We start from the raw sequence: 26,622 nt of genomic DNA, 5'->3' as shown, positions 1-26,622 counted from the left end.
TTCCAACCCAAATCCCATCTGCTTCCTCTCCTTGGCTTCTTTCTGCGGGCACCCCCGACATGAGGGATGCCACCGCCCTCACCTCCTGGATTAAAAACTGCTGGACATTCCAAGAGTTCAGACTGCTCCCCTCTTTGGGAGCAATCTTTTGGGAATCTTACACTGTTTAGACAGCATGACCTGAGGATCATTTAGCCAGATCCCTGATGAGGAACAAGAGGCCCATGAGAGGAGGAAAGGGGCTTAGGTGTGGGTGGTGGTGGTGATGAGTGGCTGAGAAGAACGCTTGATTTCAGTCTCCAGACCCAATCCCAGAGTGCTTCCCTGGACATGTCCACCTGCTGCGGTGGGGGATCCTCATGTGGTAGAGTGCACCCTCTGCATTGACCTAAGCCTTCAGTTTTAAGTGGAGTTAGGGCCCTGTGGCCTCCCAGGGCTTCCCTATTAGTACCCACAGCAAACCGATGGTGATAATGACTTGTGCAAAGGGGGCCCCCTAGAGGCTAAGATCCTGCACTGCAGGCAGCGCTCTTCTCTCCACCCGCAGTCCTTGCAGCTGGGGTGGATCTGCTGAAGGAACACAGAACCTCTGAATTGAGAAGTTTTCAAAGCCCGAATGGGTCGACTTTTTTTTTTTTTTTTTAAAGTTTCACATCATATATATTTTACCACAAGTGAAAGGGGACATTTCCACATACATCATCCAATTGAACCTTCCCGTGGGCCTAGGGAGTGGACAGGCACGACCACGCTTTACATAGAGGACACCAAAGTGACCGATGTGAAACAGCTAGAGCCAGGTCTCACCATGGGGACATCAGATTTGGGAATCTAGCCCAGACTTCCCCTCTGCTGAAAAAAGGGTGATCATCAGTTAGATACACTGCACCTGTCACCCACCCGCACCGTCAAGCTCGCTTTAATTGTTGCTACAAAGGACTTGTAGCAACATCCTCCAACTGTTACTCAGACTAAACAGTAAGAGGTTTGCCCAAGCTGTTTTTCAGGAACTTGGAGTCAGCTGTGTCCAAGTGCATGCTCTAGCCAATTAAGACTGGTTTAGGACATCCACCACCCCCACCCCCCAGGGCATATGAGAGTGTCCACTCGATGAAGGGTCATCCATCTTATGTTCTCTGTTGTACAAGTGGAAAAGTGCCACTGACTCGCCCAGGGCCACATGCTAGCAGAGTGAGGACTCGTGTCCATGTCTCTCAGATTTCCAGCCCAGTGCCCTTCCCACTTTACCTCAACTCACCACCCCCATCAAATTTAGGCTCACGTGGCGAGCCAGAGTCCCTCCATCACGTAAACCTGCAGGCTTTATCTCTAATGGAGCTGGAGGGCAAAGGAGGAGTAGGTAAGATCTCTCATTTTCCTTGAGAGTCAATAGGGGCTCTTGGGGGCTCCTGGGGTGGTGGGGCTGCAGAGCCATCCAGGACTCTCAGAGGAGTCTTGCCCTGTGGCTGACTAGCTGGGTGTTTCTGCCCTAGTCATTGAATCTCTCTGAGCCCCAATTTCCTCAGCTGCAAAATCAGTATAGTAATCATCATTATGATTCCTACCTCACAGGGTTGTTGCGAGGAATAAATGAGATAATAACATGTGAAAGCTCTCAACAAAGACAGTGGTTATTATCCCCTCTCCCAGCCCTGCCAGGCAGCCCAGCTCCTCCCTTTGTAGGCCTATAATAATGTCGGGGCTGACTGTCTCCTGGCCGGGCCGGCCTCTGACCGCAGCCCCGGGCATCGGGGTTCCCCCTGCAGCTCCTAGTGAGATGAGTGGGTCGTGGGCAGAATCTAGCTGTTTGGCAGTCAGTGGCTTAGGCAGCCTACAGCCTGCCCTAGGCCGTAGCCCAGCTCATTAGGGCAGAGGGGACCTGGTGCCAAGCCCCAAGTGCTGAGTGCCTGGCAGAGAGCTCTAGATACTCAGTCCATGTAAGGTATGGGATAGGTTGCAGAGGTGGGAGGTGAGCAGGTGGCACTTTTCATATAGGCCCCAGGCCAGAACTTCCAGGCTCTGCCAGAGACCTCCGGCCATTTTCAGTCCAGGGCGATGTCAGAAAGGCCTGGCCTATAAATGACCATCCACCGTTATTCCCGCCTGGCCTGGCTGGGGGCTCCCTCAGCCAGCCGTGTTCCCACAGCCAGCACAACTTTCACCCCTTTCTAGGAAAAGAGAACAGGAGGAGGGCCTGGTGCAGGGCTGGGGGAACCACAAGCTTCCCTCCCATCTGCTTAGCTTCCTGGGGTCCAGGGGAGGAAGAGGATGAAGGCTGAGGAGGCCAGGGGTGGAGACGGGCAGAGGCTCGGGGTGGTGGGGCGTGGGACCAGTCCTGCTCTATTTCACTTTGGAGAGCTCCATCAATAATTCAAAGTCACAGAGACTCCAGGTCCCAGGAGCTGGGCTCTGGGACACTGAGCAGCCAATCAGATATGCCCCCCACCCCCACAAGGGCCTGAACTCCTGCCTCCTCCCCACGGGTCTCTCTACCCCTCCCCCCACACTCAAGCTTGGGGGAATTGGTATTCTGCAGGCAGCGCCCCAAGCTTGCGACCTCTCCTGGCCCTGCTGACACAGAAGTGCTAGGGCCAGACAGGTACAGCGGACAGGGACAGATGGCCCTGGGATGGCCCACAGGTCGCCCTGGGCAGGATCGGGGTCGGGAGTGGAGCCGCACCACTCATGGGAGGGCTCCTAAACACTGCTCTCCTGTCTGCTTCAATCTGCCAGACAACTGACAGGCCTCCCTACCACTAACAGCCCCCTGGAAGCTGTCTTGTCAGTGCTGGCATCTGGCACAGAGTTCCTCTGTCTGGGGAGAGGGTCCCCACTGCGGCTGAGGCCTGGAGCATGCCTGTCTCCTCCCCCAACCCCTAGTTTCGCTCTTGAGGACAGTGCCAGCACCTTGCAGGTGAGCAGACGGCTTGGGTTGGTGTCCCTTGAGTTACCTGGCGTTGGCTTGTCCCTGGAGGCTGTAGGAGGCACCCTGGCCGGGAGAGCAGGCTGGGGCCCTGGCTATAGCTCTGCTGCACAAGACAGGGACAGGACGGGCACTCACATGGCTGCGAGTCTCCTCGTCGTTGCCAAAGGAACGGCCTGAACTGAATGGCCCTTTCATGGGGCAGTGGGAGGCCAGCCGATTGGCTGTGATCCCCCGTGCCCCTCCCTGCCCAGCGTGGGGCCCCTGCTGCCCGACTCCTTTCACTGTTTACCCAGAGCGGGCAAGTACAGGCATGCGGTTCCAGGCAGCACCTCCCCAGGTGCCCGCCACCTCGGACAGTGGGGCAGCCTTCCTGCCAGCCTCCTTGTCCGTGCAGGCTCACCAGGGCCCTTGGCTCTTCCCTTTTCTGCCAGGCTTCCCTTGCTTCCCTCTTGCTTTACTCAGTTTTCCTTCTTGGGAGGTGTGGAGGCACTTCTCCTCCTGAAAGGACGAGGTAACCAGTTGGCCATCTCCCCCCCAGCAGGTACAGAGCACCCCTGGACCAGGCATCCCACTGGGTACTTCTTAGGCAGCTTGTCATTTTTCAGCAGCCCAAAGTCCAACACTGAGACAGCCTTCCCAATGCCCCTGGCTTACAGATGTCATTTGAAGGTTTAATTTTTTTAAACGTTAAATTGAAATTCAAAATACTTTCATTCAAATTGCCAAGATATTTAAATAGTGAAACAGTCAAGTGAAGCATTTAGCATTCATATTCCTGAAGTTATTAAAGCTTAAATCAGCACTAAGACTTCTGGGACACTGCATATTAATCACTCACTTAATCCTCATGACTGCCCTAAGCAACAGGTGCTATTATTATGCCCGTGTGCAGATGAGGACACTAGGGTTTGGAGAGGTGGTGTGGATCCCCCGGGGTCACACTAGGACTGGGACCTACCTGGGCTCTGTCTGCTAATGCCTACCTTGAAGCCAACCCATCGCCCCCTTCTCTCTTCCCTGGCCTTTTCCTGAGCTGGCACGGGGTGGGGGTCCTGCAGCATGGGGTGAGGGGGTCCAGGTGCCCACCTCTAGGGCGTCCACCATCTAGGCAAAACAGCGTGGCGGGTACAGACTCCCAAAGGAGCTGCCCTTCGAGTTTCCACTGCAGGCAAACGAAAGCGAAGCCAGGCGCAACCTGAGCCCCGGAACAATGCTGATCTGCCGAGAGATGGTCCAGGAGGCCTCCATTTCACCCGTGATGCCAAGCTCCTGCATGTCCCCCGCCTCCTCCCTTGCGGCAGCTTGGCCCACTCCCCAGGGTACCCAGACTAGGTGAGTCAGGGCTTAAAATGAACCCTATCTTCCTGGGGCCACCAGCCCATTACGTCAGCCACTGTCATTTCCTGCTGCTCACGTGAAGGGCTCCCTAACCTGCCCAGCCAGGGGAGGGACTTGCTCCCCAGGAATGCCAGGCACTCTTGGCCCCCAGGGTATGGGATGGGTGATGCCCAATATCCCAGTAGCCTTCACGGCTCCCCTCTGCCCAGATCCGCTCTCCTGTCGGGGGTGAAGGCACGCCAGCTTCTGTGGCCTTGCCACTGCCTGGATAGAAAGCCCCTAGCTGGGCTTCAGACATATACCTCAGCGGGGTTCAGTTCCTTTCCTCCTATCTGTGTCCGAGGCAGGTGAGTAGGGAATCCCAGCCAGTCCCACAGGTGCTTGGGAACTGTCACAGGGGTGACCTCAGAGCTTCCCAAAGCTGCTTGCTAACAACATCGGAATGAGGCACTGAGACGGCTGACCTTGAAGGGTAAAGTGGGCTGACAGAGGGGCCCTGTCTCCATCTACACTTTCCCACCCACAAGCCCAGCTGCTGGGACATTGCCTAGACACAAGCGTCATCCCCTAGGTCGAGGGATGTCCTGGCAGGAGTGGAAGATGTAGGCGGAGGGGGAGGTTGGGGTGGGGGATATTTGTGCTCTCACAGTTCAGGAGTTCTGTTTACTGCTCTCAGATGCTCAGGAGCCTCTGCCTGTCGCTAGCGGCTCTACCTCTCGGGCTGGCACCCTCTGACCCACCAGTTTAGTGCCTGATATGCCTTGGCCAGGGGTCATCAAAGGGATTGGGTCCCTCTCAGTTACTCAAGGGGACTGGGACAGGGCAAAAGAGGTAAGAGATTGGAGATTAAAACCAGAATTCCACCTGGAGGAGAAGAGGTGGGTGGGCTTAAGGCAGTGTCTCTTCAGAGTTCTCCTTCATTTGGGTTGGGAGGGGGTGGGCATCTCTATACCTCCAAGAAAAGGCAAAGATATGGGGCCCCCAGGCAATATTGGAATTCTTAAATTCTATTTTCTATCCACGACTGTCCCAGGCACTCTCCTGGAACCCCACCCCAGGGGAGAACCCCAGGCTCCTTCCCTCTCCTCCAGGGCTTCAGTTTCCTCCTCCTGGCCTCCCAGACCTTGGTCCTGCCCTTGGGTCTTGCCCATAGCACCTCCCAGGCCTGGTGGGGTGGCCTCTCACATGCTCCCCCAAACAGACAGGGATCCCTCAAACAGACAGTCCAGGGCCCTCTGGACAACGGCCCTGTGAAGTTTGGATACCAAAGGGACAGTTACTGACCTGTGTCCGGGGACACTGGGCAGGATCTGGGGGCTTCTCCTTCCCCGGCAGGGCAGGGAGTGCAGTGGCAAGGCCAGAAGCAGGAGTCTGACTTGGGCTGGGTAATCCGGGGCTCAGGTTACTGACTCGATATATATAGTATCTTATCTGACCTCATGGAGATGGCTAGCTCCACTCGCTGGCATTCTGAGCCCAGGGAGAATTAAAGGGGCAGCGCAGGCCCTCCCTCTCAAGGTGGGTGCCAGGCAAGGAGATCCTAGGAGACTGTTTGCAGGGAGCATTTTGAAATGGAACAGAAGGGGGATTCAAGGGGAAGCAGAACTGGAAAGAGGGTAGAGGGATGGGGGTGGAATTAGGCAAAAATACGGAGAAGGAGGTGTCAGTCACAGAACTAGAGAAGAAGAAGAAGCCCCAGTCCACCTCCTTTAGCTTTGAGATGGAAGAGACCTGGAGGCAGACAGCAGCTTGCTCAAGGACACAGAAGCAGGGAGAGGCAGAAGGGACCTCTCTCAGGTTTCCAGTTCAAACTCTTTTATAATGGACTTCTAGGCTTGGGCTTGTATTCCAAGTCTTTCCTTTTTATTGCCTCGGAGACATTTAAGCAGTCATTTAAGCGGTCCAAACCTTATTTAGTCTTAAAACAGGAGTAATAATAATGATATACCTCATGGAGGTGAGGATTAAATAATGCTTGTTAATTTCCTGGCACACAGTAAGAGTTCAATAAATGATCACTACTACTATATCGAATACTTCCACTTATAATTAGTGGTAGCATTTGTCAGGTGAACCTTGCTAGGGAGAAAAGATTCCTCCAGGCCAGCCCGTGGGAGTGCCCTGTTCTCATGTCAGAAAACTGCCATGGTTTTCCGAGCTGATCTGTGTCCCATAACTGGCAAGGCAAATGAGGCTTGCCCAATTCCCAGATGTGCAGTCCACCTGTCAGAGGAGGGCCAGGCTCACTTGGGCTCTTTCCTTCTCTACCTAGAAAAGTATAGCAAGTGTAGCTTCCCCCAGGCTACCAGGAGCAAGCCTGGCTGCTCTGGAGTGGTTCCACTCTACCTGGAGGAGTGTTCAGGATCCCGAGCCTACAGAGCCAGGCTGGCTGGGCAGGGTCACAGGAGGAAGGTGCAGGATTCTTAATCTCTCGGACCTTGGTGCTCTTGTCAGCTCCCAGTCTGTTTCTCCTGTTTCTCGATGGCTCTCCCTGGGGACTGGGAGTACCCGGGATGGTGCCTCCACCCTGTCTCAGCAGAGACTACTGACTCAGCTCAGGTCCTGATGATGCACTTCAGAGGACGCCCTCGTCCCCAGCCCTCATTCCAGTCCTCATTCCGACTCCAGTCTGGCATCATCTACAGCATCAAAGGAATGGTGGCTGCTCCAACCCCAGCCCAACCAGCTCTCCTTTCCTCCACTGTACATGTCGGACTCTGGGGACCTTTTCCTGCCTGTGCCTGGGGAGATGAACATGGGCAGGATTTCCAGCTCAGTCCCATTCTAAGAGCGGCCAGGTCAGGAAGTAGATGCTCCTCCTTAGAGGACAGCCAGAATGGGTTGGCCAGGACTTCCTTAGGCTGTTGAGTATAAGTTACTTGCCTTGGAGCATCGCGTGCCTAATTCTGGTTTGGGATTGGTGAGAATTTCAAAGATGCCTGTTTCTGGTTTGGGATTGGTGGAAAATCTACCCCTCTTCCACTTAACTACTACCCTCCCCCGCCCCCCCCCACCCCCTTTGGCAAGCTGACCAGAGACAAGCCCCCAGGAGCTTTGAGAGGAGGGAGTAAGAAAGCTGCCACGCACACGTGGGGAGGGGTTTGTCAGGGTCCAGGCATCACTCTCCGCCACATCCCACACAGGACTCGGAGATACGGTTCTGCCCAAGCAGCGTTTCCTTAGAACACGCTGATCAGCACACAGATGGCTCTCCCTGGCACCCTGAGCTGTCGGCTTACACACACAACTGGCACCCACAGCTGGAGATCCTCAGCGCAGCTGGCACTTGCCCTACATTCCTAGTACCCATTTTGCCCAGGCGGTCGTTGACACCTCACTTTCAGAGCCTCGAGCGGCACTGCCCTCCGTATCCCCACTTCCCCAGTTTCCGACAGGTGGCACGTACCTGCCTATTCTCCGAGGATGGATGAGTCGAGCCGGGCACAAGCATGGAGCTACGGATGAGTCCCGGCTGGTACTGGAGCGGCGCAGTAAACAGCCGCTGACGCAGAGGGCTCCCTGGCCTCGGCTCTTGTCCGCCTCTACCCCACCTCCGCCGGGGGCCCAGAAAGGACCTCCCCGGGAAATCGGCGCCACCCAGCGGGCCGCCGCCTCATTGCGCCGGGGGCCGGCAAAGCCACACCTCGCGTCTCGCGTCACCGAGACGCGTCACGGCGATTGGCTTGTTCCTATTGTGACGTCACCAGAGCCCCGCCCGACCAGGATCTCCCAGGTGACCGACATATACAGAGAACCACGTGGAGAAAAGGCACACGAACTTGGAGCGGGTGGTTGGAGCACCTGAAGTGGACCTGAATATGACACGACGGGACAGCTGGAAGGTATTGGGAAAGAGGAAGGGTCACGGGGAGAAGGCTCAGCGTTGAACCCCAGGGCATACATATCAGCTTTCAGCTTTTAGGTAAGGCTTAATGTTCCAGTTCCTTCCCACCCGATTGGGAGAGGGCCAGTTCTTCTGCCTCTTCCCTTCTTCTCTACTCTTTAAGACACTCTCTGCTTATTTTACTAACATGAGACGAGTGACTGGTGGTGTTTTCTGAAGTGGGTAAACGGTGGCACTGGGTCAGTAGAAGAGATTCTCTTTCTGTCTTTCAAGAAAAAGCCAAAGGAAACTTGATTTTTTGTCACTTCCATTCTTTGTATATAACTTTCCTCCCTTTCCTCCACCGTGAAGAAAACCACATGGCCAGGTAGATTGGTGCCAAGGCAAGTCCAAGGTTTTCAATTTCACCTGGACCATCAGTCCTTTCAAGTGTCCTTAGCTGCTTCTCTTATTCTCTACAGCTGGCATTTGTCCATTACCACTCTCCCAAGTCCCTCCTTGTCTTCTGTTTCCCTGAGGAACTAGAGGCAATCAGGAGGGAAATCCTTAAAGTTCTGCCTACAAACATAGCTGAATTCATTCTTACCTCTGCTCCAGGAGTGGTGAGAGCTGTGTCCCTCTTGTGCAAGACAAATATCTTCCAGATCTCAGCTCTTTTGTTTCCTATTGTTACCCTCAAACCGGGTTCCCCTTTTGGTGGGTCTCAAGCCAAAAGACACAACCAAGTCAAAAGATCGGGAGAAGGAAGAATTTATTGCTTGCAGCAAGTAAGGAGAGTAGATGGGATCTTTCCCCAAGCAGTGTCTCCCTGAACAGCAAAATTGGGGAAGTTTTAAGCTAAGGGCATATGCATATTCATGAGGGATTGAGCAGTGTATGCATATTCATGAAGGGGCTTAAGCAGAATTCCACATAGAATTGGATCAAAGGTTAACAAAGAGCCTTCAGTTTGGTTCAGTCCCTCAGTCACTGACTCTTTTCGACCCCATGGACTGCAGCACACCAGGCTTCCCTGTCATTCACCAGCTCCTGGATCTTGTTCAAACTCATGTCCATTGAGTCCGTGATGCCAACCAACCATCTCATCCTCTGTTGTCCCCTTCTCCTCCTGCCTTCAGTCTTTCCCAGCATCAGGCTCTTTTCCAATGAGTCAGTTCTTCGCATCAGGTGGACAGAGTATTGGAGTTCCAGCTTCAGCATCACTCCTTCCAATGGATAGTCAGGACTGATTTCCTTTAGGATTGACTGGTTGGATCTCCTTGCAGTCCAAGGGACTCAAGAGCCTTCTCCAACACCACAGTTCAAAAGCATCAATTCTTCGGTGCTCAGCTTTCTTTATAGTCTAACTCTCACATCCATACATGACTACTGGAAAAACCATAGCTTTGACTAGACGGAATTTGTCGGCAAAGTGATGTCTCTGCTTTTTAACAGAGAGCTTTAGTTGACTGACTTCAGAGTGTTGGAAAAGGTCAGCATCGTTCCCTAGATTCAGACCTGTCTAGGGTCTCAGCAGATAGTTATCATTCCCCACCTTGGTGAGGACCTTAGATCCAGCTGAACGAAAAGATTGACATCAGATTCTTATGTATATCCCTTGAGGAAGAACTAGGACTCTTTTTATTAAACTATTGTTTACTATGACTTAACTGAGCAATTGTTTCTTGACTGGTTTTCCTTTATTTCTGCATTCTTTCCCTTCACTTAAGGTCATTGATCACTGAGACCTGTTCAAGATCTGCCACTGAGGCCAGGCTTAGATGACAAAACAGCTTCGGCCAAAAATGGCTTCTCTTCTGTCAAGAAAGCAATGCCTAGGTCTCTTTCTCCAGGGACCGCCTACTCTGTTTACCTTAGGACCCTCATTCCATTGCATTTTAGGAATAGCTACTGGACATGCTGGGTAATCTTCTTGGAAGTGGGGATACAGCAGTGAACAAAACAGGCAAAGTCCTTGCCTTTAAGGAGCTTACATTCTAATAGAAGTAGAAGACAAGCAAATAAGGAAATAAGTAAAATATATAGTATTGGATGGCAGTCGGAGTGATAGAGGCAAATAAAGCAGGGAGGATGATACAGTGTGTCAGATGATATCAGAGATGGTCCCAATGATAAAGTGACTGGATAACCCAAAGGAGCTAAGGGAGTGAGCCATCTGGATGTCTGGGCAGAGAGTATTCAAAACAGAGGGAACAGTAATGCATAGTTCCTGAGATAGGCCACCTTTGAGGAAGAGAATGAAGATCAGTGCAGTTGGAGTGAAAGAGGACAAGCTAGAGAGTGGAAGACAAAGTCAAAGAGATAAGGGAACACCCTTGTTGGATCCTAAGAGCATTTCAGTGACTTTAACTTTTACTGGAAAGAAGATTTCTAGTAGTCGTGTATGGATGTGAGAGTTGGACTATAAAGAAAGCTGAGCGCCAAAGAATTGATGATTTTGAACTGTGATGTTGAAAAAGACTCTTGAGAGTCCCTTGGACTGCAAGGAGATCCAACCAGTCCATCCTAAAGGAAATCAGTCCCGAATATTCATTGGGAGGACTGATGCTGAAGCTGAAACTCCAATACGTTGGCCACCTGATGCAAAGAACTGACTCATTGGAAAAGAGCCTGATGCTGGGAAAGACTGAAGGCAGGAGAAGGGGACTACAGAGGATGAGATGGTTGGATGGCATCCCCGACTTGATGGACATGAGTTTGAGTAAGCTCCCGGAATTGGTGATGGACAGGGAAGCCTGATGTGCTGCAGTCCATAGTGTTGCAAAGAATCGGACACGAACTGAACTGAACTGAACTTTTACTCTGAGATAGGAGCCATTGAACAGAGGAGGGACATAGGTCTGATTTTTACTTTAACAGAGCCCCTAAAACCACTGTATGTCATGGCAGTCTGAGCCTGGGTTGGAAAAGAATTTCCAGACACAGAGTATTTCAGAAAGGAGTAAGTTTAGGGTGCTTCAAGTGCAGCGGGCCGACCTTCTGACAGGTCAGGGAGAGTCAACAGTTTTTGTGGGTTAGTAGCCAATTTTTATCGGGGAAGGCAATGGCAACCCACTCCAGTCTCTTGCCTGGAAAATCCCATGGATGGAGGAGCCTGGTAGGCTGCAGTCCATGGGGTCACTAAGAGTCAGACATGACTGAAGTGACTTAGGAGCAGCAGCCAATTTTTATAGCCTCAAGACAAAAAATTCCTGCTGGAAAAGTGGCATTAGGTGATTGGTTAGGGTGAGTATTTTTGCCTAATTTGGGGTCAGGAAGCTGCCTGTAAGGACTGGGGGGCTTCTGGCAATGGTTACAACTGGGTTCAGTTAGTTCCATAGATGGCCTTGGTTCAAGGTCTCGCATCTGTGACCTTGGTATGGGACCCCACAGTGAATGGAAGGACAGATCTGAAGAGAGCAGAGTAGAAGCAGGAGACCATGTAGGTCACTACAGTCGTCCCATGAGAGGCGATGGTGGCTCTGCTTAGTGTCTGGCAGGAGAGGAGCTGAGAGGCAGTTGGATTCTGGATGTTTTGAATATAGAGCCAATAGGGTTTCCTGATGGATTGGGTGGCATGAGAAAAAGGGAGGAATTTTTGGCCTGACCATTAACTGAGGATGTATAGGCTGTGAAAATTTTACTGAGTCCTAGCTCTTTGTGCTCCATGCACAACAGGCCAGTAAATTGGGAGACAAGGTGCTGAGGTGAGGAATAGAGACATTATTCGGAAAGTTGGCAGAGAAGATGGCAGACTAGTGTCTCAAAAAAGAAACATCTTATCAGGGTCCGGATGTCTTTTATAGAACAGAGAGGGGGAGGAGGTGAGGAGGTAAAGTATTTAAAAAGGCCATGTGTGTATGCTCAGTGATGTCCAACTCTTTTGTGACCCCATGGACTGTAGCCCACCAGGCTTCTCTGTCCATGGGATTTCCCAGACAAGAACACTTGAGTGGGCGCCATTTCCTCCTCCAAGAAGTGAAGTGAAGTGAAATTGCTCAATCGTGTCTGCCTCTTTGCGACCGCATGGACTGTAGCCTGCCAGGCTGGGATCATCCCAGTCCAGGGATCAAACCCAAGTCCCCTCATTGGCAGGCAGATCCTTTAACACTGAGCCACCAAGAAGCCCCAAAAGGCCATAAGTCTTGCAAATATCTCCTGGAATGGCCAGTCTTGGGTAATAGAGGGAAGGAAATGTGTTAATTTCTTCTTTCTTATAGCCATTCACGGGTGGACAAGATCAGGATGTCTCCCTAAACAAAGGCACTTTGGTTCAATCTTCAGGCAGAAGGGAGGGTTCCCTATGGCAGGCCATTATATACAGACAGTATCCTGTTAGTGAACAAAAGCAACAGGAAACAAAGATTAGAGTAAAAGACAGATCCAACATTTAGTCAGATTTTGTTCTAGGTGGCTCAGTGGTAAAGAATCTGCCTGCCAATACAGGAGACACGGGTTTTAATTCCTGGATTGGGAAGATCCCTGGAGTAGGAAATGGCAACCCACTCCAGTATTCTTGCACGGAAAATTCCTTGGACAGAGGAGCCTGGCAGGCTACAGTCCATGGGGTCGCAGAGAGTCGACAAGACTGAGCAGCTGAGTGCGCACGTGCGTGCGTGCACACACACATCACAGAAGGAGCAGATTTGGGAGTGAGGAGAAGATCAGGAACTTGATTTAACACGTATTAAGTTTGAGATGTCTATTAGGCGTGTCAAGACACCAAGAAAGAGGTTGGATTTACATGTTTGGCAAGATCTGGGTTGGAGATATACAATTGAGAGTCATTAGCATATGGATGTTATTTAAAGCTATGAGATTAAAAGAAATCACCAAGGGAGCAAATATAAACAGGAAAGAAAAGATGTGCAAGGACTGAATCGTGGAGCTCTCTGTTGACTTAAAAAAGAAACACAATGTGAGAGTTATGATTTATTGGGGGCAAAATAGTTTTATTTGGGGGCAAAATGAGAACTGCAGCCTGAGATGCTGCACCTCAGATAGCTCTGAGAAACTGCTCCAATGAGGTGAGGTGGTGAGGAGGTCAGTATATGTGGTTTTGGTGAAGGGGGAGTTCATACAATCAAGCACTTTCTTTGCAGAAGTTTTCTGCTGGCCATGAGGGGCTGATGTCACCATGAGAGGATTTAGTGCTTTTCTAGATAGGAGGAGATGCAAGGATTGGGCTCATAAAATCAGTTCCTGAAAATATCTAGCCATCTAAGGACTTGTTCTGCCAGTTTTCCTGGAACACAAAGTATCTAGTTCCTGTTTTCCACCCTGAACTTTCTTCAGGGCATGTGGAAGATCAACAGCGGCAACAGCACAGGGTTCAGTCCCTGCAGAGCGAAGTGAAGTCGCTCAGCCGTGTCCAACTCTTTGGGACCCCATGGACTGTAGCCCACTAGACTCCTCCATCCATGGAATTTTTTAGGCAAGAGTACTGGAGTGGTACTGGAGTGGGTTGCTATTTCCTTCTCCAGGGGATCTTCCTGATCCAGGGATTGAACCCGGGTCTCCCACATTGCGGACAGATGCTTTACCGTCTGAGCCACCAGGGAATCCAATCCCTGCAGAGGCAGATGGCAAATGCCTTTGGGAAGTGCCAGTTTGTTGTTGACATCTCTGACATTAAATGGTTTTAGAGAATTACTGTTTAGTTGCTAAGTCGTGTCCAACTCTTTTGTGACCCCCTGGACTGTAGCCTGCCAGGCTCCTCTGTCCATTGGATTTCCCAGGCAAGAATATAGGAGTGGGTTGCCATTTCCTTCTCCAGGGGATCTTCCCAACCCAGGGACTGAACCCGTGTCTCCTTCTTTGGCAGGCAGATTCTTTACCACTGAGCCACCATGACAAACTGGTTAGAAACATCTAGGTCCAAGATGGCAGAAGATTAGACTTCCAGTAGACCTTGAGCCTCATTCAGTTCAGCTCAGTTCAGTTGCTCAGTCGTGTACAACACATTGCGACTTCATGGACTGCAGCACGCCAGGCTTCCCTGTCCATCACCAACTTCCCGAGCTTACTCAAACTCATGTTCATCAAGTCGGTGATGCCATCCCACCATCTCATCCTCTGTCACCCCCTCTCCTCCTGCCTTCAATCTTTCCCAGCATAAGGATCTTTTTCAGGAGTCAGTTCTTCACATTAGGTGGCCAAAGCGTTGGAGTTTCAGTTTCAGCATCAGTCCTTCCAATGAATAGTCAGGACTGATTTCCTTTAGGATGGACTGGTTGGATCTCCTTGCAGTCAAGGGATTCAAGAGCCTTCTCCAACACCATAGATCAAAATCATCAATTCTTTGGCACTCAGCTTTCTTTATAGTCCAACTATCACATCCATACACGACTACTGGAAAAGCCATAGTTTCGACTAGACAGACCTTTGTTGGCAAAGAAACATCTATGTTTTTTAATATGCTATCTAGTTTGGTCATAGCTTCCAAGGAGCAAGCATCTTTTAATTTCGTGGCTGCAGTCGCCAACTGCAGTGATTTTGGAGCCCAAGAAAATAAAGTTTCTCACTGTTTTCTTTGTTTTCCCATCTGGTTAGCCATGAAGTGATTATATGCTCAGTATAATACCTTAGCATCTAAATGACACACCCTCCAGCACCTTGACCATTCAGAGCTAACCCTAAAGGTCAAAGTGGGTGGTGGCCTAATTCCTGGAAATTCCCACCTCTTCCTCCAAATAGCTAGACTACTCATTAGCTTATGAAATTACCCACCCTTGTAAAAACTGACAACCCCATCCGCTGAGGCTGCTCTCACCTTCTGAGATGGCCTACACTCTGTCTGTGGAGTGTGTTCTAAGTCCACTTTTTATCTATCACTTTGTCTCTCACTGAATTCTTTTTGTGATGAGACATCAATAACCTGAGTTTCATTAAGTCCTGAGACCAAGTGTGTGATCTCAGTTATATATATCTGCAGAATAGCTCAAAGGATATGGCTCAGAATATTATCCATGGCCCTTGAGAAGGAACTAAAGTTTGTGAGTTGGTTTACTTATTTTTGAAAAATGTTTTTGGCTGTGCCAGGTCTTAGTTTTGGCTTGCGGGGGTCTATGTTGCCGTGTGTGGGGTCTAGTTCCCTGACCAGGGACCGAACCAGGGCCCCTGCATTGGGAGCACAGAGTCTTAACCACTGGGCCACCAGGGAAGTCCCCCTTGACTTGGTCTTGCTTGACTGTTTTCCTTTCATTCTGCATTTTCTCACTTCTCTGATTAAATTGTTCTTTGGGAAGGCCTAGGAGGCTAGAGACTTTCTACAAATAGAAAGGCAGAGGATATAGGCGGCTCTGTGCTGGGAGGGCCCCACAGGGTCCTGTTCAGTTACAAAGACAATTTTTTAAGTGGGAAAAATAGTTGTACGTTTATATGTTGATGGGAAAAAGCCAGAGTTAGATGATGCAGGAGAGAGATTACTGGAGCAACCTTGTTGACGAGGTAAGAGCGGATGGGATCTCGTACAGAATGAGATCTTGGGTTTGGTCAGGGCACTAAGGTACATCCAGAGTGAGAAATGAGCAGCACAGTATGGGCACCACAGCACAGAGATGGATGGATGTGGTGGAATCTGGCGGAGATTCTCTCAGATGGCCTCTTTTCCTCAGTGAATTAGGCAGCAAGGTCAGCTGAGAGAGAAGATGGAGGAAGGGTTGGAAATTTAGAGCGCTCGGGGCGGGGTTGATGCACTAGTCGTCTCGGGGCACTTAACCTGGAGCGTGTATCAGAATCACCTAGAGAGTCTGTTCAAGCCCCATCCAGTGTCTGGCTCTGGAGGGCTGGGTGGGCCTGAGAATCTGAGTTTCTAAGGAGTTTCTGGGTGATGCTGAGGCTGCTGGTCTGATGACCCTTTGAGAAGTAGCTGGTATGGGCCAGTGGCTGGGAGAGCGAGTGTATGAACTGTACACAGACAGGGTTGTCAGGCAGCTTCAAGGACTGGGCTGAGGTTGGAAATCAGGGATTGAAAGTGTTTCCATTCAATATTCTTCCTCACCACATTCTCAGTCACTGTCCCTGAGTGGAGTCCTGTCTTTTTCTTTTTTTAACTTTTTATTTTGTATTGGGGTATAGCCAGTTAACGATGTTGTGGTAGTTTCAGGAGGACAGCAAAGGGCCTCAGCCATACATACACATGTATCCATTTTACCCCCAGACTCCCCTCCCATCCAGGCTGCCACATGACATTGAGCAGAGTTCCATGTGCTGTACAGTAGGTCCTTGTTGGTTATCCATTTTATTTTTAAAACTTTTTATTTTGTATTGAGGTATAGCAGATTAATAGTGTTGTGATAGTTTCAGGTCAACAGAGAAGGGACTCAGTCATTTATATACATGAATCCATTCTCCCCCAAACCCCCCTCCCATCCAGTCTGCCCCATAACATTGAGGAGAGTTCCCTGTGCTATATAGTAGGTGCTTGGTGGTTATCCATTTTAAATATAGCAGTGTGTACCTGTCCATCCCAAATCCCCTAACTTCCCCTTCCCTTCATCCTCCCCCTCCCATCCAGCAAGTTCATGTCTGTGAGTCTCTTTCTGTTTTGCAAGTAAGTTTATTTCACATATAAGGGATGTTATACAGTATCTGCCGACTTTCCCTTTGACATATAAGTCTCCCAATTCTTTCCCTTAAAAAAACCCATAAATCTTGAAATCTCTTAGCTCTCTTCTCTTCACAGTTCTCTTGGAAGAGTTGTGCACACTGTCTCCCCACCTCCCCGTCTATTCTGCAGACGGCCGGAAAACGCCCGCACCCACTCAGCATCCTCTCCTGCTTGCTCGCTCCAACGGGCCTTTTTATTCATACTCGATTACTTGACCTCTTACAAAATTAATACCTCCTACAGATTGTGTGATTATGCTTTTCTCCTTTACTCCCTGCTACCTCCTTCTCATTCCCCCTTTCCTCTGGTGTCCCTTCAGTCTCAGTTTTCAGAGAGCTTATAGCACCGTGGCTGTTATACTTGCAGATTGTGTACTGTAGATTTCCTGAGATAACTTCTGATTCCTCTGGTTACTAGCGGCAAACCCTGCAACTTTTACATCTGTATCTTCATATGTTAACAAAAATGGGGGACTTCCCTGGTGGCATAGCGGATAAGAATCTGCCTGACAATACAGGGGACAATGGGTTTGATCCCTGGTCCGGGAAGATCCCATATACTGCAGAGCAACTAAGCCCGTGGGCCACAACTACTGAGCCCAGGAGCCACAAATACTGAGCCCATGTGCCCTCAAGCCCACAAGTCACGACCGCTGAGCCCATGTGCTGCAGCTGTTGAAGCCCCTGCCCCTGGAGCCTGGACTCCGCAACAAGAGAAGCCACTGCACCACAGCTAGGGAGTAGCCCCTGCTCACCACAACTAGAGAAAGCCTGTGTGTAGCAACGAAGACCCGGCACAGCCAAAAGTAAATAAATATAGCAGTGTGTGCATGTCAAAAAATATATTAAAAAAATGGGGATAGTAGTATCTGCTTCCTCACAGAGTTGATTTGAGACTAAGTAGGTTCACATAGGAAATTCTCGGGCAGTCCAGTGGTCAGGACTCCATGCTTTCACTGCCGAGGGTGCGGGTTCAATCCCTCATTGGGGAACTAAGATCCCGTAAGCCATGTGGCATGGTGAAAAAAGAAAAGTTCATATAAACAAAAAGCTTTCAGTGGCGCTTGGCATGTAGTGAGTGCCTGAGCTCATCTGATCTCCCGCTCATCCATCAGCTATTACTTATACGGGCTGATGATGCCCAAATGTGTACTCACTCCTGAGTACCAGTCATAGTTATCCAACTGCCTCCTGACATACCCTTGGACATCACATCAGTACCTCAATCTGAGCGTGTCTAAACATTTAAACCTACCATTTTCCATTCCATTTGCTCCCCTTTTTAATCCACATCTATGAATGGTGGCATCATCTATCTAGTTTACTACCAAAAATTTGCTAGTTTTCAACTTCTTTCCTCCCATAATTCTCAAACAGAGGTATTCTCTTAGTCTACCAACTCAGATATACAGGAAACTAACTTTTTTTTTTTGTAATATGGCTACATTTCTATGTGGCTGCTGTTTAGTTGCTAAGTTGTGTCTGACTCTGCGGCTCCATGGACTGTAGCCTGCCAGGCTGCTCTGCCCATGTGCTTTCCCAGGAAAGAATATACTGGAGTGGGTTGCCATTTCCTTCTCCAGGAGATTTTCCTGACCCAGGGATTGAACCTGAGTCTCCTCCTTGGCAGGTGAGTTCTTTCCCACTGAACTACCTGGGAAACCTTTCTATGTGGAGCCAGCCCTTATTTAACTGGAGTGGTGGACACCGAGTTTCAGTCCATTGATGGAGTTGCCCTTCCTTTCTGCATGCCAATTGCCTGAAATCTGAGGGGTGTCCCATACATATTTACTAAAGTCCTGGAGGAAGTGGCCCTTGTTATTGGGTTGGCCAAAAAGTTCATTTGGGTTTTTCTGTAAGATGTTATGGAAGAACCCAAATGAATCTTTTGGCCAACCCAATATTAAATGGGCACCCAAGTGTCTGTTCATTGGGATGTATGCTGCCTGGTTCCTGCTTGTGTGACCTCATTAGGTGATGTGTCTCTGCTACCTGTCGGTCACTCTTGGACATGTGGGAATTATTCTGCCTGTTCCAGGCCCCAGAATAGCATGCTTTCGCATGACGCTGTCCAAGGTTTCAGCTGTCTCTAAAATAGGCTGCTCTCTGCAGTCACTTCCTCTATCTGGGGCCCTGTCCTCTATCTTAGGATCTACCCTTGGTTGGGTGGTAGGGGCCCCCTTGTGGTCAGATCTCAAAACCTTCTCTGGGTTTTTTTCCGTCTCTTGGCTTCGCCTCTGGCTTGTGTCTGCAGGTGGTGCTGGTGGTTGTGCCAATGGGAGGCCTGGCTTTACCCAGGACATCTTTTCCACAACTTCTCTCCAGGCCGTGAGTCCTTTCTGTCTTGTGAAGGGTCTAGGCTAATGGAGCATTAAGGCTAGAACTGGCTTCCCATTTTTCCCCTTTCTTTTTTTTAAAAAAATAATTTATGTATTTATTTTGTTACTGTGCTGGGTCTTCGTTGTCGCATGGGCTTTTTCCTAGCTGCAGAGCCCAGTCTTCCCTTTGTGGAGGCTTCTCTTGTTGCGAAGCATGGGCTCTAGGGCACGTGGGCTTCAGAGGTTGTGTTTCCCGGGCTCTCAAGCACAGGCTCAGCAGTTGTAGCGTACAGACAGCTGCTCCGCGGCTTGTGGGATCTTCTGAATTCTCCACCACTGAGCTACAGGGAAGCCCTGCACCCTGGTTTTTCCTGTCACATCTTTTTACTGAGGCATGAGCACAAAACCTTGGCTGGTTAAAGTAGGGCTATAGGGGTAAAGGGAAGCCACCAAAGTAATATTTTAAAATATCATCATACTGTATTCACTGCATCTTGTGGGGACCATGTCTTTTTTATTCTCTTTCTTTTGTTCCTCTCAGGTTCTCCTCTTACCGCCTCCATTGCTTCTTAGTTCCAAGTTTTTTTTTTTTTTTTAAGATTTTTTTGGTGTTGACCATTTTTAAAGTTTTTATTGAATTTGCTACAGTATTTCTGTTTTCAGGTTTGGTTTTTTGGCTACGAGGCATGTGGTATTTTGGCACCCCAACCCCGCATTGGAAGGCAAAGTCTTAACCACTGGACTGCCTGGGAAATTCCCAGAGTTTCATTCTCGTATTTCTCCTGGTTTGGCAAAATTTTCTTCCCAATCCTGAGGGTCAGGTTTCTGGAAAACAATGTGAGGTTTTTATGGTTGAAGACCTTTAATAAAAAAAAATAAGTTTAGGAAGACTGAGTGGCATATCCAATGCCTGATAACTATTTTATCTTGACTGAAGTCAATGCTAACATTTAACACTCACACTAAAGGAAGTATCAGTAACATTTTACAGACCTCAAGTTAGCAGTAATATGTATATTTTAATTTCTGTTTGTCATCCCTGGGTGATTTCACCTTTTTGGGATTTCCCTGCAGTTTCAACAGTCTAATTTGGTTCAATGCAGGTGCCATGTAGTTAGAGGTTCTCCTCACGCTAGGTGCCTTCTGGAGGTATGTCTCCCGAACTTTAGGATTTCCAGATGTTACGGCCCGGCTGTCTCACTCCCTCATGGTCTCCAAGCCGACTTTGCAGAATCCTTTATAAAGGGTGCCGGCCTGAGATCAGATCCTGATTTTTGACACCTTGGTAAGGAGAAGCAGGAAAATCCATCCTTTAAAAGTTGCCAGCACAGGGGCTTTCCTGGTAGTCCAGTGGCTGACTCCACGCTCCCAATGCACAGGGCCTGGGTTCGGTCCCTGGTCAGGGAACTAGATTCCATATGCTCCGACTAAAGACCCCGTGAAGCCAAATAAAAATAATATATTTTTGAAAAAGTTGCAAGCGCATTTTCAGTTTATAGAGAGGGAGAGACTTCCTGCTGGGGCTGACTGATTCTTTGTTTTGGGAAAATCACCACAAAGAGGTTTTAGTTTCCCAGACGTGGAGCAAGTACCATCACTAACCTGAGAGGGTAGTTAGATCTGGTGGGTGGAAATTGTTTTCTGGCCTTCTAGTTTTTTTAGAAGGCACTAGGGAGAAAGTATGTCTTGGCTCTGAGTTTCGAGTGCCCTGGCTGGGTCTCTGCCCAGCATATGTGTGCAGGATCAGAGGTGTGAGACAGGGACTCGGGCTGGGTGGGGGTGGGGCTGGAGCTGATAGAAGGTGGGAGGGAGCTGGTGGGTGGTGGACTTCCTTCAGGCCTACTCAGGGCCCAGACGGCCGCTAACACAGACATTTTCAAATGAACTGAGTTGGCGTGTGTCATGAGTCTGGGTGTGAGTGGCCTCTTAGGGTTAGAGGCGTACCCCAGCCCATTCCTCTGAAGGAAGTGGACTTTTGCTGTTATTTGTGCTGACAGGAAGTAAAGAATGGGGGGTGATGGATCTTAGACTCTCGAGGTGAAGAAGCTTTCCCCTTTCTGGGCCTCCTGACACTGTGTTCTGGGCTCTGAGGGGTTGATGTGCTCAGAGCATTCCTGGAGCTGACCCTCACTTGAGGGAGTGAGGCGAGGGATGTCCCTATTAAAGGCCCTCCTCCTCTTCACAAGTTTGGCTGAGGTGAACAGCTCTGCTTCATAAGCACAGAGGTTCAAACCACCGTGGTTCCTGCCCTTGGTCTGGTCCAGCTCTGTTCAATAGAGCTTTCTGTGAGGAGGGAATATCACCAGCCACATGTGCTGTTGAGTGCTTGAAGTGTGGCTGTTGTGGCTGAGGAACTGAAAATTTAATTTACTTAAGTGTTACTTGTTTATATCTAAATGCCCACATGTGGCTAGTGTCTACCATACCGGACAGCTAGGGTCTAGATGGCAGAAAGCCACGAAGCGTTAAAGCCCGAAGCCTGAACCCAGAGCTGTGATGCTGGCTGTCGTCATCAGAGGACACGGAGACTCCAAGAGGCTGTGTCACCCTGTGTGGGGGGTGGAGCTTCCCCAGAAGGTCCCACAGCAGGAGGTGCCAGTGTCCTAAATGTGCCAAGGCTGCAGCTGACACCCCAAGAGCCCGGGACAGTGGCACCAAGCATCAGCTCATAATTAAACTGACTGCCCACCATTCCATAGTGACTGCCTCAGGCCCGGTCCTCCCTGTCCGGCTCAGTCACCAGTGGTCCAGAGAATTCAGCATTTCTCTTCTGTAGCATCTTCTTACCTGAGCCAGTTCCCGTCCTCACCTCCCCAGAACCCTCTCATGCCCGGACACTTCTCTGGGATGGACAAACTCTGCTTTGTTCTCAGCCTCTTCTCTGGAGAGTCTGAATGCTGGCCTTCAATGAAACTCATTGTCCCTGAGGACATTGTTTCCCTTGAAGCCTCCTTCAGTGGAGTCTACTTTTTTTTAAACTGGAAGATAATTGCTTTACGATGTTGTGCTGGCCTCTGCCACACAACAATGCGAATCAGCCATAATTATACATATATATGTATGTGTGTGTGTGTGTGTGTATATATGTATGTATGTATCTCCCTTCCTTCCCAAGCTTCCCTCCTCCCTTCCAGTGGAGTCTGCTTTTACTCTATACCTCACACACCTCAGGGTCAGGAGGTGGGGTTTGGGTGTCCTAGGGCTGCTGGGACAAATGACCATCTCTTAAAGCAACAGAAATGTTTTTTTTAGACTTACACTTTTGGCTAGAAGTCCAAAATCAAGGTGTTACCAGGGCCATGCTCCCTCCGAAGCCTCTGGGGGACGGTCCTTCCTGGCCTCTTCCAGCTTCTGGTGGTCCCCAGTGATCCTTGGCTGCTGGCAGCACCACTCCAGTCTTTCCTCCATCTTCACATGGCTGTCTTCTCTGTGTGTCTCCTGTTTCTCTGTGTTCAAATTGCCCTTTCTCATAAGGATCCCAGTCTTTGGATTAGGGTCCAGTCTAATCCTATGGGCTTCCCTGGTGGCCCAGAAAGTAAAGAATCTGTCTGCAATGCAGGATCCCTGGGTAGGGAAGATCCCCTGGGGAAAGGAATGGCAACCCACTCTAGTATGCTTGCCTGGAGAATTCCATGGACAGAGGAACCTGGTGGGCTACAGTCCATGGGGTCACAGAGTTGGACATGATTGAGCAACTAACCCTGATCCTATGACTTCATTTTAGCTTGATTACATCTGCAAAGATCCAGTTTCCAAATAAGGCTTCATTCATAGGTCATAAGGATTAGGACTTGACTGTATCTTTTTTGGGGGAGGCTACACTTCAACCCACAGCAGGTGGGGGACGTGTCCTTGCTGCCTTCCTCCCTGTGGAGGAGTCTACCGGCATCTGGGTGCCCTACTGCCTCCCTTCCTCACTGCTGCCCCCTGCTGGCTCCAGCTCACTGCTGCCTCCCGGCTCAATGGCTTCCTTTCCGCTGTGTCTCTCTCATCATTCTCCATGATTTCAACAACCACGTGGATGCTCCTTCTAGCCCTCTGGCCTGTCAGCTTTGGCCCCCTGTACCTCCTCTTTCTCTCTATGTGTAATCTGCCCACTCTCTGACCTTTTTACTTCCTGACACAGTCCATTCTGAAGGAGATCAGCCCTGGGATTTCTTTGGAAGGAATGATGCTAAAGCTGAAACTCCAGTACTTTGGCCACCTCATGCGAAGAGTTGACTCATTGGAAAAGACTCTGATGCTGGGAGGGATTGGGGGCAAGAGGAGAAGGGGACGACAGAGGATGAGATGGCTGGATGGCATCACTGACTCGATGGACATGAGTCTCAGTGAACTCTGGGAGTTGGTGATGGACAGGGAGGCCTGGCGTGCTGCGATTCATGGGGTCGCAAAGAGTCGGACACGACTGAGCGACTGAACTGAACTGAACTGACACAGTTAAGACTCTAAAATGCATTTTACAAATGTAAGTGCTCACATAAACACAACAAAAATTTCCCTTGTTTGGAAAATTCCATGCACAGAGGAGTTTGGCAGGCTACGGTCCATGGGGTCACAGAGTCAGGCGTGACTGAGTGACTGAACACACATACATAGAAATTATACTCATTACTTTGTGTTAATGTTCCATTGGACAGAACTTAGCCATATGTGCACATCTTGCTACAAGGGAGCTGGGAAATGTAGTCTTTATTCTGATCAAATGTAGTCTTTATTCTAGTTCAAATTTGTGGGTTCTACTGCTGAGAAAGAAGAGGAGAATGCATGTTGGGAAACCACTACGCAGTCTGTCACAGCTTTGCTGCCTCCTAGCAACAATCACTATGTTGAAATAAATTCCTGACTTCTTACTGGGCTGTAGATTCCTTCAGCCAGGGGCTGTGTCTTTTACCTCTTAGCACAGCTAGGTACTTAACATTTGTTGTACAAATAAATGTTCCAGTGCTACCATCTGATTTTATTTTTTATTTTATCTTTGGCTGCACTGCGAAGCTTGCAGGATCTTAGTTCCCTGCAGTGGGGGGCGTGGAGTCCACTGGACCACCAGGGAGTTTCCCCCATCTTATTTTGGAAATCAGAGGAGTGAGGCATTGAAGAGTGGAGTGACTAGGATCTTGTAGCCCAGGTTTCCACTAAATACCAGAAGCTATTTGAATGACCTCCTCTGACCATGCCCACTGCCAGCCACTCCCACCTCTGCTACTGGGCCAGGCCGGCCACCAGTGGCCCTTCCAGGGTGGAACCACACTTGGCCTCTGCAGAACTCTCCCATTGGTCCTACTCTGCCCTCTCCAGCCTGTGCCCATTTCCGTACCTTCCCTGTCCCCAGGTCTTCCCTTTGCCTGGGCAAAGATGCCTCCCAAGAGTCTTTTTTTTTTTTTTTTTTTTTTTGCTGTGCTGGGTTTTTGCTGCTGTGTGCAGTGGGCTTTCTCTAGTTGCGGTGAGCAAGGGCTACTCTGTAGTTGCTATGGGTGAACTTCTCATCTGGGTGGCTTCTCTTGTTGCAGAACACGGGCTCTAGGCCACAGTAGTTGAAGCTCCAGGGCTCTAGAGCACAGGCTCAATAGTTGTGGTGCACAGGCTTAGTTGCCCCTCGTCATGTGGAATCTTCCCAGACCAGGGATTGAACCCCAGTCCCCTGCATTGGCAGGCAGATTCTCTTACCACTGAGCCACCAGGGAAATCCTTCTGGGAGTCTTCACAGGACGCAATCCTCCCAAGGGGTGGGCAGTCCCATCTTTGTCCTGAATCCTTGCTGGATTAGTAGGAGGGAGGACCTTTGTCGCGCTTTGCCAGAACTCAGGACTCCAGCCCCACAGATTCCTTAATGATAGATGAGAAAGTGGTTGACTCCTAACCTGGGACTTGCTTCCTTCACATGTAAAGAGAAACCTGCTCATCACAACATGGGAGTTGCAGACACAGGACAGGAACATAATGCTGGTGGTGGTGGGCAGAGGGGTGGGGTGGCTGGAGGAAGCATGTCATGGGTCCCTTGGATGCTGGGTACATTTATTGGTTGGCTAGAGAGAGTCCCTGCATCTCCCCATGGTGATCCCCTTGCCCTTCCTGAGGGAGCTCCTGGGAGTTGGGAAGACCCTCACACCAGATGTTCAGATGTTCCTTTGTCTCAGTGATGGAGGTGTGGAGAGGAGCTTCTCTCTGTTTCCACTGAGCAAGCATTCTGTGCCCTAAGGGAGGGACCAAGATGGCCGAGGGGGGCATGGGGGAGGGGTGAGGAGGAGTGGGAAGGGTCTTGGCGGGCTGAGTTCTGGGCATCTGTGCAGGAACCAGGGATGGCTGGGGCCCAGCCCTCTTTTTTTTTTTCCCCTAAATTTTAAACTTTTAATTTTGTAATGGAGTATAACCTAGATAGCATATTGAAAAGCAGAGATATTACTTTGCCAACAAAGGTCCGTCTAGTCAAAGCTATGGTTTTTCCAGTGGTCATGTATGGATGTGAGAGGTGGACTGTGAAGAAAGCTGAGCGCCCAAGAATTGATGCTTTTGAACTGTGGTGTTGGAGAAGACTCTTGCGAGTCCCTTGGACTGCAAGGATATCCAACCAGTCCATCCTAAAGGAGATCAGTCCTGGTGTTCATTGGAAGGACTGATGCTAAAGCTGAAACTCCAGTACTTTGGCCACCTCATGTGAAGAGTTGCCTCATTGGAAAAGACTCTGATGCTGGGAGGGATTGGGGGCAAGAGGAGAAGGGGACAACAGAGGATGAGATGGCTGGATGGCATCACCGACTCAATGGACATGAGTTTGAGTGAACTCCGGGAGTTGGTGATGGACAGGGAAGCCTGGGGTGCTGTGATTCGTGGGGTCGCAAAGAGTTGGACACGACTGAGTGACTGAATTGAACTGAACTGAACTGATAGCCGATTAACAATGTTGTGGTAGTTTCAGGTGAACAGTGAAGGGACTTAGCCATACATATGCCTGTACCTGTTCTCCCCCAAAGCCCCCTCCCATCCAGGCTGCCACATAACACTGAGCAGAGTTCCATACAACAGGTCCTTGTTGGTTATCCATTTAAAATACAGCACTGTGTACACGACCTTCCCAAAGTCCCTAACTACCCCTCTTTGTTATTAGCCAAGTCCCCGTGGACGTGTCGCAGTGCCTTCAGGCTCTCCTGCTTGACCCGAGAGGAGCTGACTGCCGTCGTGGCCTGCCTCTGAGAGCCCGCCGCAGCCCCGGCCCACAGTCTTTCCCGGTCGGCAATGCTGTGAGGCCTCACAGCTCTGACTTTTGTCTTTGAGCCCCTTCTCAGGCCCAGGCCTGTTCCTCTAGTCTCCGTCTTTGCCTTCTGGGAGCCTCCGGACCTCAGATGGCCTCTGTATCTTCTGAAGCTAACCCCACTCACTGTGGGCCTTGGGCTCTCCTCCTCCCCCTCCACACCACGGCGGTAGGGGGACCCTTGATGGGGTGGGGCACTAAACTCTTGAGGGGGACAGTGGCAGGGTGACAAAGACCCCACAGGGGGCTCATGCAGGTGCCAGGGTCTCATGGCTGCTCACAGTAGAGGCTGCATGGCTGGCTTCCTAGTTCCTTCCAGCTTGAACTCTTACTACCCCTAGTGTAGCATTTTAATTCC

The 26,622-nt window shown here is 50.0% G+C and overlaps 1 long non-coding RNA gene across 1 annotated transcript in view; it reads left to right on the top strand.

The window, feature by feature from the left end:
- The first annotated feature begins 321 nt into the window (after window positions 1-321).
- Window positions 322-26,622, top strand: part of LOC112579692 — a 235,781-nt gene continuing 209,480 nt past the window's right edge. The window contains exons 1-3 of the long non-coding RNA XR_006545371.2: window positions 322-2,914; window positions 4,095-4,258; window positions 7,650-8,186. This is a non-coding gene — a long non-coding RNA (uncharacterized LOC112579692). The remainder of the gene's footprint in view (window positions 2,915-4,094; window positions 4,259-7,649; window positions 8,187-26,622) is intronic.

Source organism: Bubalus bubalis, chromosome 16 (assembly GCF_019923935.1).
Source record: "Bubalus bubalis isolate 160015118507 breed Murrah chromosome 16, NDDB_SH_1, whole genome shotgun sequence".
NCBI lineage: Eukaryota > Metazoa > Chordata > Mammalia > Artiodactyla > Bovidae > Bubalus > Bubalus bubalis.
Note: the sequence above shows the minus strand (reverse complement) of the source record. Positions and strands in the feature narration are given on the sequence as shown.